We start from the raw sequence: 10,772 nt of genomic DNA on the forward strand, positions 1-10,772 counted from the left end.
GTCATTTCCTCCATATTTGTGACGTCATGGGTCAAAGCAGACGGGCGGGATCGGACGCTTCCGTATTTCCCATCAAAATTACCTATTCTCTCACTCAGTGACTGTAATGGCACCAAAACAAGATATGACAGAGAGAAGGCCAAAATAATGGAATCAGTATTCCGAAAGAGCTTCACCACAGGAGACTGTAATATAGTTCCGCATTTAAATCGTTTGATGAATGCTGAAACTGCATACGCTGAGCTAAGACAACTCTGAACAGAAAATCAACTAAGCTGCTTAACAGTGGAAAGGCATCTGGATTGTGTGATATACCTGTGAGGTTTTACAGAAGCACTTGGTCCTCTTCCAGTAATAGTTTATCAAGAGTCACTGTAGAAACAGAGGGTACCAAATAACCAGAAAAATCCACAGATCCTCCCCATTTTCGAAAAGGGTCATCCAACAGATTCACATATTTACAGACTGATCTTGCTGACTGGCAATCTTCTGTGGAAAACGAACATGTTTTATGCTCACACATTATGATAGTTTTGAAGAATGAAAATTTCCTCTGTAATAATCAACATGGATACAGAGATACTGCAGAATTCACCCTACTCTGTTCATCCATGAGATCCAGTGTGCCAAAGACAATGGTGCCCAGGTTGAAGCCATATTCTAATACTTCTGAAAGGCATTCGATACAGTTGTGCACTATTGTTTAATGAACAAAATACAGTCATACTAAGTACTGGATCAGAGTTTTGAGTGGTTTCAGGACCTTCAAGATCTCAGCATATAATTCTTAACCCCAAGGGTCTGTGATAGGGTGATTAACATTTACAGTACAAATTAACAATTTAGTGGACAAAGCTGGGCACTCAACGAAGCACAGACAATGCTGTTGTCAATAGGACAGCTGTTGAACTACATAAACAATGACCTGCAGAGAACAGATGGTTGAAGCAGGGACTAGAAGATGACACTGACCATAAATAAACGTATCAAACTGCAAAAAAGTAAACAAAGAGTTTCACTACTGTTTGATAAAAATATTAGTGACAAATCACTGCAAACAGAAACTACCATAAAATACATGGGAGTAAGCACCCGGAACAACAAAAAATTAGGATAACTACATTCATTGTAGGAATCTTAAGGAAATGTATTCAGTCTCGAAAAGAATACGTTTACAATACATGTCTGGCCAATTCTTTAAAACTGCATTCAGTCTGAGGATCTTAACAGGTTGGATTTTAGAGAAAGATAGTGAAAAGAACACCCACCGAAAAATGGTGACTATCACAAAATTAGTTTTTGGGAGAAGGAAGCAGCAAGAGGGAGTGGGGTGAGGGAGGTTGGAGGGAGAGAGAGGGGGGAAGGGGGAGAGGTGGAAGGGGAAGTGGGAGGTTGGAGGGAGGAGGAAAGGGGAGGGAAGGAGGGAGGGGAAAGGGGATGGAGGGAAGGTGCGGGAGGGGTATAGGGGTGAAGGAGGAGAGAGGGGAGGGGGAAGAGAGGGGCAAGGGGGGGAGAGAACATACACTAAGAAGAAACTTTTGGTGAAAGTCCTGCTGCATGTCAATATAGCCATTACCAGGAACCACATACAATATACGTGTGTAGTTGTATTGTTGTCACTTCTTCAATTAACATTCACAAGTCAAATTACTTCTTTGTTAACACCACAATGCAACTGACAACTTTTAGCAGTACTGCAGTATGTAAATACAGAAAAATAATAGGCTTTGTTTATATAACAAATATAATTTTCACTGCAGGTTAATATAGTACACAACAGTGAATTAAGCTGAAATCAATACTCACTGATTATATGGGACTCTCAAAACTCAGAAACACTGCTCGCCACCTGAAGCAAAAAATAAGTGTTCTCTATATCACTGCACGTATGTCATTGTACATTTTGATTCAAAGCAATTACGAAACTGTTAAAGCTGAAATCCTATGAGCAGAGCACTATCTCTGATGAACAGTGATGACCCCAAAGTAACACCATTCGTCTGATCCAATTTACGGAAACCAGAAACTTGAATAATATGTTGGGAATCAGAACCCAAAATCGTACATACCATCTGTTAACCATTGTAACACTTCAACACATGCTGCTCTTCAATATTCCAACTTAAAATTCAAAAAACCCAATCCAACAGTTTACTAGAAGCTATATGCTTGTCATGAAACTAAACTATGTAGTAATTTGTTTATATACATTACAAACAGATGCTAGTAGGCCTAATGAAAACAGCTGTAAGGATGGACTTCGTTGTAACAGATTGAGCAGTATTTCGGTGGAGATAGTAGGGAAACCCAAATCATGTACTCTGGAGGATCTGAGAGGCTTAACAATTAAAGGTACGGCATCACCCTCGATGTGCATTTCCGTGATCTTTTAGCTGTTTTGCAGCGGGCATGGTAGCATTAATTTTTCAAACCTGTGTAAATGTAAGTACTTGCAATAACAAAACAAGGTGTGCATTTACGAATGTCATAGCTTCAGAAAGAAACTGTAATCACGCAGCAAACTCGCCTTTCTTTTCCGGTGGCCTATTCATCCTAATCCCAGCTATCTATTATTTAAAGATGGATACTTCAAAACTCTTTTCTAATTCAGATACATTAATAACTCTATACTATTATCTACTAGTCGAGTCATATTATTACAGAAACCTCATTTTATTTGCTTTCTCGTCCTTTTCTCACACCCTGGAATTTGTTATAAACTATGCTATTCAACGTCCAACTGGCTGTCAAACTGCAGGGAAAACACCCACTACGCTGTCATACTGAAGGGAAAACTTGACAAACCGATGTCCACCTTTAAAATGACTTAACTTTCACGAAATATACAGGCTCTGAAACTCACCCGAAAACTGAAATTATGGGTTTCTGCAACTGACGTAACTCACGTATCCCTCCTCCTCTTACTACTCTCACCAAAACACCGAAATTAAAAATGTAAACACAAAACAAATACGACAAAGATCTTAGGCAGCTCGACGGGCAGTTCAGTGATATTCCTAAGGAGGTTTAGGGGTCTGAACACGTTCAATATTTATTGACAATACTAGTTCGTCAAACCTTCAATATATTGAAATGACCCCACATTGACGAAAATTGTCAGTTGACAGCGCGATTTTAGAAGGTTAAGATGTCGAACAGCCAAGAGAAAGCGTGTGTTGCAAATATATTATCTATAACTTGAGAGCAAGTGAAAAAAGCGAAAAAGAGGAAATGGATCCGATATTGGTCGAAAAAAGGAGCGAATGGTCGCACGTTAATTTACTTTCTGAATTCAGAATCACGGATCCGGAATATTTCATAAGTTATTTTCTGATGAGTTCTGCATCGTAAAAGTTACTAGTGTTCATACGAGATAAAACAGAGTAGCAAAATATATTGATGAGAGAGGCAGTCGCGTTCGTCAAGAGATTAGGAGTAACTTTGAGATGTTTGACGACAGACCGGTCATTCCAGTGCTCAGAGTTTAGTTCTGTAATATCAGCAAGCGCAGTATTCGTAAGAGTCTATGTAAATCAGTGAAGTAACTGCATCTGCCCGGCTAGGACCAGTTCAGGCAATTAACGTAAACCTTTTTTTTTTTCGGCGCACGTTGGTCTATCGATTATTCATACGATTTTTAAACGCATCCCAGTTTGTTTTTCAATATGTTTGAAGACATTCTGAGTTGATTTCTGAACGAGTAATTAAGTGATTTTTGAATGCGTGCATAGTATACGTGATGTCTCTGCCACGGGAATCCCCATCACATCTAGAAATTAAAAAGCTTTCCCGCAGACAAAAGGGGACGGAGCTGTACGAGCTGAGCCGAATAAACACGAAAGTGAATGCCAATTGCTGTTTGTTTATGTGGTTGATTGGGTGTACGAATGATAAATGGTTTTATAATTACTAGTGAAATCTATAGATTCAGACTACCAGAGTGGAAATAAACAACTTAAAGGAATAACAAATAAGAAAGATTACATACTGTCTTCTCGGTATATCCAAAAAAATGAAATTTTGACATAATTTTTGCCAGAAAGCTACACTACTAAGGGCCAGTTAGTTATACAGACCCCAGTTAGCATCTGCTTAAGTTCTGTTCTCGGAATAGTGCGGAAAACGCGTTGTATGAACACGTAATAACGCCCAACCGGAGAATAAACGAAGGATATTGAAACTGACAGGACTAGTGAAGTTAACTGGAGGCAGTGGCAGATACAGAAAAACCTCAAGGAGGGGGCGCTAAAGATATATTGAGCTACCTTTACTTTTACCGTAATAAAAACAGACAAGTCACATGCAAAGTTTTAAGAAAGTTTCATTTAAACTGTTTATATACATATGCAAGACAATGCCATCTTATGATATAAAAAAGTTACAATTGTTGTTCTCTTCATTAAATGGTGAATTCTATGCGCCTATTCTTCCTTGCAAATTGGTTAATTACATCGTCAATAGGACCATCAATGTCAGGGTGAGTGTTCAACAGAGCTAAGCCATTAAGTTGATCCTCTTTCTTTTGTCAACCTCAACCATGTATTTGTACGCTGCAATGTTCAAAAACTTTTTTCTACTGTAGCAATTGATGCAGGTAGACAAGCAAATATTTTGTACAGCGTGTGCAAAGTAGGATAGCCAGATCTAGGACAAACAGACAACGCTTGCATAACAGAATCGCGATGTGTACAAGAAAACAGTAGAATATTCGCGACTTTTCTCGAACAAATGCCAGGCAGAATAAAGTATCGAGATCACTAGAATGGCCGCGACTTTTCTCGCAGGTATGTGTTAGCTATCTATGTGCCAGACAGAAATGTATAAAATACGATGACGCAGGCGCGCATACTACATATGTATGCCCCATATGTATCCTCCACTGTCCGGAGGACAAGTTTTGAAAATGGCAAGAATAGTTACAGAATTAGTGATTACAAGACTATTAGAACGAGAAAGGAGAAGAAACAGGGACATTACACCAGTTATATAGAAGAATACGACTATTCCAAATATGTATAAAAATTTCGTGCAACTACTTTTAGATCTTATGCTTGAGAGACTGGAGCTTAAGAATGAAATGTGAAACTATTTCCTAACATAAAGGTTTTTGCTCTTAGTAGGCTTAATAGCCGTTTGATATTGGTATTTCGTGGAGTATATTCTGTTGTGTTATTTTATGTAAATGAGATACATGAAAATGACCATTTGTGCCAGAACAGTATCGCTTATTTGGCTTGTGTTACAATTGTTGCAATATTAGAAAGATCTATTTCGCATTATCTAGCAGGAAGTGACAAAATAGATGTAATCAAATCGGGAAACCGCACCAGTCTTGCATACTATTCGTATTAACGCTTTTTCATTATTAGGCAAGGACATTTTGATTTTTCATGTAGAAATATGTTTGACGAATTTTGACGAGGTTATAGATTCCTTCGCGGAAAGGAAATCACGCCGTGTAGTACTGCAGCAAGATTAGAGAGAAAAAACTGCTGGGACGTAAGGTCTCAATAAATATATACTGTCTTGCTTGTATCTTTTTTACTGGTTTTATGTGTCCTATAGTTAATTTTATGTCACACGAAAGAGAAAGTTATTAGTTAATAGGCAATAAAGCATGCATATATTATGAAGAGTTCTCATTCTCCCAGTCGCAAAATAATCCCATCCAGTGTTAATTGTTTTTTGAAGTGGGGTAGGATGTCAAACCGGCCGACTGGGAGCAGGCGAAGCACCACAGGACATTTTAATTTCCACTGTCCTGAATATAGGTTTGATGCCTTCCATTACAAAATATACAATTCTGAATCCCACTGGACGAAGTACAGTGGTGTGCGATAGAAGAATGCTGTATGGAGAGGTGTGGCACTGCACTTTGGCACACGTAAGACCAAATAAAGCGTCTTACATTTCCTCGTACATATATGTTTTATGTATCAAATTCTTCAGCAAGATGTGCGCTACAAAATAAATATATTTAGGAAAAATCGACTTTTAAAAAAATGTTTTAAGTCCTGTCTCAAACGAATTGGGGGGGGGGGGCGGCAACACAATCGAGTATTTGCCCCAGTTCGTAAATATCGTAGATCCAGAGCTGGCTTTGTGGTAATTTGGTGAAACAGACATTTCGCAGACCTCTTAGTAGTTACTGTAGATATACGACGTATTTTTCAAAATGAGAGTGTTTTTCAAAACTGCTGTGTAACCACAATGTGCACTATATTTTCAGATTAATAAAGTAAACGATGTCATATAGAATCCTCCATTAACTGTCCTAAAATGGCATATACAATGATTGTCCTTGCATAGACCTATGAATACCTTACACATTCAGAATGTATTGAAAATACCGAAGGTCTGTCAGTATTGCTTATCAATATTTCTAGTATTGACAGTGTGTTAATACGCACCCTCAGACAGTCAATATATTGACAATATTATTGAATATGTGAGGTTCCCTTTAGAAAATATTCCAACCTCCTTCCACACATATCAAAATAATAGGCTTATGATCAATGGTACTGCAGTGGAAAATATCGCAGCAGAAAAAGGGCATTTTGCATGATCAGTCCAGCACACTATGCCAACAAATCCACAGTACAGCGAGAAAAATCTTCCAAGGGGACATGTAACATCAATTATTAGAGTAATGTTGTGACACGCATATTTCTCTGCACATTTCTATAAACTGGGATGTTAGACTCCTCCACATGTAGTGAAATTCCAGAAGACAGTGAAGATCGTGATCATATCATATTGGGATGTTCCAAATATCCTCCACATCAAAACAGTTGGGGAACCTCATGAAAATAAAAATTTCTCTACCAACAAATACTGAAACATTATTGAGTCGAAACAACATTAAAATTAATGGTTTAGGGCCATTTGTACAGTAGGTTACCTACAAGAAGCAGGTACAAGTCCCAGGCATATCATAGTCTTTGTGGGAACTCCACAACTATCGCTAAAATTTTTCATGATGAATTAATCCGCTCCACTTGTACTCCAAAAATCCTAAATTGGATACATTCGAACACATGACCCAAGTTTCAGGAAAACTAAGAGCGATTCTTCATAAAATTAATGAAAATTAAAAGAGCCCATACAAATGTGAACATCAAGTTATACCTTGATTGCATACAATAAAGTCGTGTCAGTCATGTAAAAAATCCAGTAAATTTGTCAAGTACCATCCAAGATTCGATGCAAGTGAGGCAGAAAAAGGTTCTCTGAGTCAGCTAGTACCAGTACATAGCTTAGAGCCTATGTATAATTCTGCAGCTATGTATGTATTTAATATTTTTTGGAGTTTGGTAGTCACTCTGGCTTCTCTGTTACTGGAGATTTCTTGTACCATGGTTATGTGCATATATGTTGTGTTGCGCTATCTGCATCCATAGACTTACATACGACATTGTCTGTACATTGACACATCTCCCACTATTATGTTAAATATACGTCGGTTTGCCCCTTTTATATTTTATACTATGCTTTTATTAATTTTCTGTTTTGTACTATGGTTTTATTAATTTTATTTTTTGACAATTTCAGTATACCTTCTTATTAGTTTTATTTCTTGGCAATTGCATTACACATTGCATATTATATTTTTATTGTTTGTCCTGTACAAGGACTATCTTAGCTAATGCCGTGTATAAGTAAGATGGTTTTACCACTATTAGCAGTGGGTGGTATTTGGGAGGAAATGAGGGATTGTGGCCATGTTGTTAGTTATAACTTCTTTGGTGGTCTCTTCCCCCCTCAGTATCAGTTCTGGTGGAGTCTCATTGCAGTTTGCACCACAGTCTGTTGGCCAGCCTTGTTGGACTTCCAGGATTTGCAGTGGACTGCGCACTTACATAGTAAGTTACTTTTGAAGTTCAAAAATTGGCAGTCTATGGCTTTTGTGACTTCATTTTAATTTCTTAATTACATGTCACAAATGTAGCCTTTTTGAGGTAGTTTGTAGGTTACATTAGGCTGGCAATGTGTGTTTATTTTCGGTTATGGTTAGGCCCCATTTATCCAGTGTGGTACTGATTGGCTCAGAGAACCTTTTCACGGCCCACCCTTATAGGATCTTGCACACAGCTTGATAAAGTTGCTGGATTTTTTACATGACTGATATGATTTTCTTCTACGCAATCATAGTTTAACATGATGTTCACATTTGTATGGGCCCTTTTAATGTTGATTAATTTTATAAAGAATCCCTTGAAGTTTTCCTTTTTTTGTAGTGCCTGAAGATGGCATCTACACCTGGAAATCCAGGTTGTGTGTATTATTTTATCCAAATAACGGATTTGTTAAGTACAATTGGAGCTGATTTATTCATCAAGAAAAAATCTGACATATCAAAAACTGAAATTGTAATTTTATATATGCACATAATAGCTGTGGTACTTAAAATTTAATTGTAGTCAATAACATAAGCAATTGTAATGGCTTACTGAGAAGTGATATCAACCCATCTATAGAGAAGAACATAGACCATGTGGTCTATGTGTAGGGTGGGGCAAATGAAAGTGACCCAATCGAGTGGATATGATTGGTTGTGAATGCATGCCTATAACCACACCCCCTGATGTGAACGTCTAAACTGATTCAGATTGCAGTATGGGCTGCATATGTGTGAATGGAGCAGTGCAAAAGGGGCAATGGTACCCATAATGGAGCAGTCGGTGTTCGTTGTGTAAACTTACGTGACAAAAAAGTCGTGTAAATGGTGTGGTCTGTTATTTGCTGAGAAGTTTAATGGTGCCAAAGCGACAGCAAAGAGTACCATGCAACGTTTAGTCCGAAAATGGCGTCAGACAGGATATGTTTTGAACAAGTCAAAAAACATTCCGAAATGTGTCTGCACACCAAGGCTCATAAATGCCAAGAGATGAATAGTGGTCACTTTCAACATCTGCTATAGTCAGGTTAGTACTGTATTTGCTTTCCTCTGCTGTGTTTCTTTGTACTCCGGAACTGTATTCCCCAGGCCACTTTTATTTGCCCTACCCTCAAGAAGAAAAGCCTGATACGCTCAACTTACTGGGAAGTGATGTGAAGATGATGTGTCACTCAATGCAGCTGAAGGACATTGAAACTAAATGTGCAAGTAGGGTTGCAGTGTATGTTCTGGCCAGAAAATGGCTGACATCGGCAGAATCATATTACAGACTAACTTAGCGCCCACTGCTTCGCTCATGTAGGCTGAACAATCTGCACATATTTTTTTATATTTTTCTTTAATCGAATTTTTGTATTGTTCACAAATTGTGATGTCATCTAGACTTTTCACCCTAATTATGGCCACAGAAGCATTGTCTTTTCTGAATGTATCTCTGACCATGAAGCGATTCTGGTAAGTGCAGTCCAAGATTTTTGTTAATCATCACTTTTTCTTTCTGTTGGATGTATTTACATAGAAGCTTTCATCCCTTAACACGTGTTTCTGTATATCTAACTGAGAAGTACAATTTTCATAGCTTTAGCTTTCAAAAACTTTTAATATAATGTAATACTTTCTTAAAAAATTCATAACCTATTTCATAAAGTATTTCATGCCCTATTTCACCCCCATAGGGGTTGAAGTTCCAGAAACACTGAAACACACAATTTTAATCACTAACTGAAAAGTCAAACACCAATTTTCAGAGTTTTAGCTTTAAAAATACACTAGTAGTTCTTTAATAATGGTTTATTTTAAAACGTTTCATCTACTACTTCACCCCAAAAGGGGATAAATTTCCAAAAATGCTGAAATACATATTTCTTTATTTCTGACCGAGAAACAGAATACCAATTTTTGTAAGCGTAGTTTCAAAGTTACCTTGACGGTAACATCTTTCAAAAAAATTTTCATCCCTCCTTCACACACTTATCGGTGGAATTTAGAAAAATTCCTTCTTAAATGACGCCTACAGTATAAAATCAATACTCTCTCCATGTTTCAAGTTGCTATTCTTAGCGGTTTCGGCTGGGCAATGTCGAATCAGTGAATCAGTCTGGCCTTATTTCACCCCATTAGGTGTTGAATTTCCAGATATGATGACACAAGTCTTTTTTATTTCTGACTGAGAAGCTAAATGCATATTTTCATAAATTTAGCTTTTAAAATGAATTTATACCGAAATATTTCATAAAACATTTCTTCAGAACCTCCTTAGAATCTGAATTTCTAAGAACACTGAAAAACAAATTTTTTGTTTGTAAATGAGAAGTAAAATACCAATTTTATAGATGTAGCTTTAAAATACTTCAGTAGTTCTTTAATAATGATTTATTTTCGAAAAATATTTTCACCCGCTATTTCACTCCCATAGGGGCTAAATTTCCAACAATGATGAAATATGTATTTTCTGACCAACAAATCAAATACAAGTTTTCGTAAGTTTGGCTTCAAATTTGCCTTAATAGTGACATGTTTTCAAAACACATTTCATTACCTATGTCACCCTCTTAGGAATGGAATTTCAAAAATAATCCCTTCTTAAATGTCACCTATAGTATAAGGTAAACACTCTCTTCAAATTTCAAGTTTCTATCCTTAGCAGTTTCAGCTAGGTGATGATGAGTCAGTGAGTGAGTCAGTCAGTCATGTGGGGCATTGCCTTTTATATATAGAGATGAAGCGATTGTGTTTGTCATATTAAAGGTCACCCCATTGAATGGGGCAAAGGAGGTCTGTCAATTGTGTTAAAATGCTTTCACGCAAGAGTCAATCACAATGCAGTCCATGCTGTTGCTCTCAGCCAACCAGAATCAAGCTCCCCCATAATTTT

General features: G+C 37.4%; 1 protein-coding gene across 1 annotated transcript in view; it reads right to left on the reverse strand.

Moving 5' to 3' along the window:
- Window positions 1-1,821, reverse strand: part of LOC126210208 (nuclear RNA export factor 1-like) — a 204,129-nt gene extending 202,308 nt beyond the window's left edge. Inside the window, exon 1 of the mRNA XM_049939387.1 lies at window positions 1,807-1,821. The gene's annotated coding sequence lies outside the window, so the exon portion shown is untranslated. The remainder of the gene's footprint in view (window positions 1-1,806) is intronic.
- Between the last annotated feature and the right edge of the window lie 8,951 nt (window positions 1,822-10,772).

The sequence above is a fragment of the Schistocerca nitens genome, chromosome 10 (assembly GCF_023898315.1).
Source record: "Schistocerca nitens isolate TAMUIC-IGC-003100 chromosome 10, iqSchNite1.1, whole genome shotgun sequence".
Taxonomy (NCBI): domain Eukaryota; kingdom Metazoa; phylum Arthropoda; class Insecta; order Orthoptera; family Acrididae; genus Schistocerca; species Schistocerca nitens.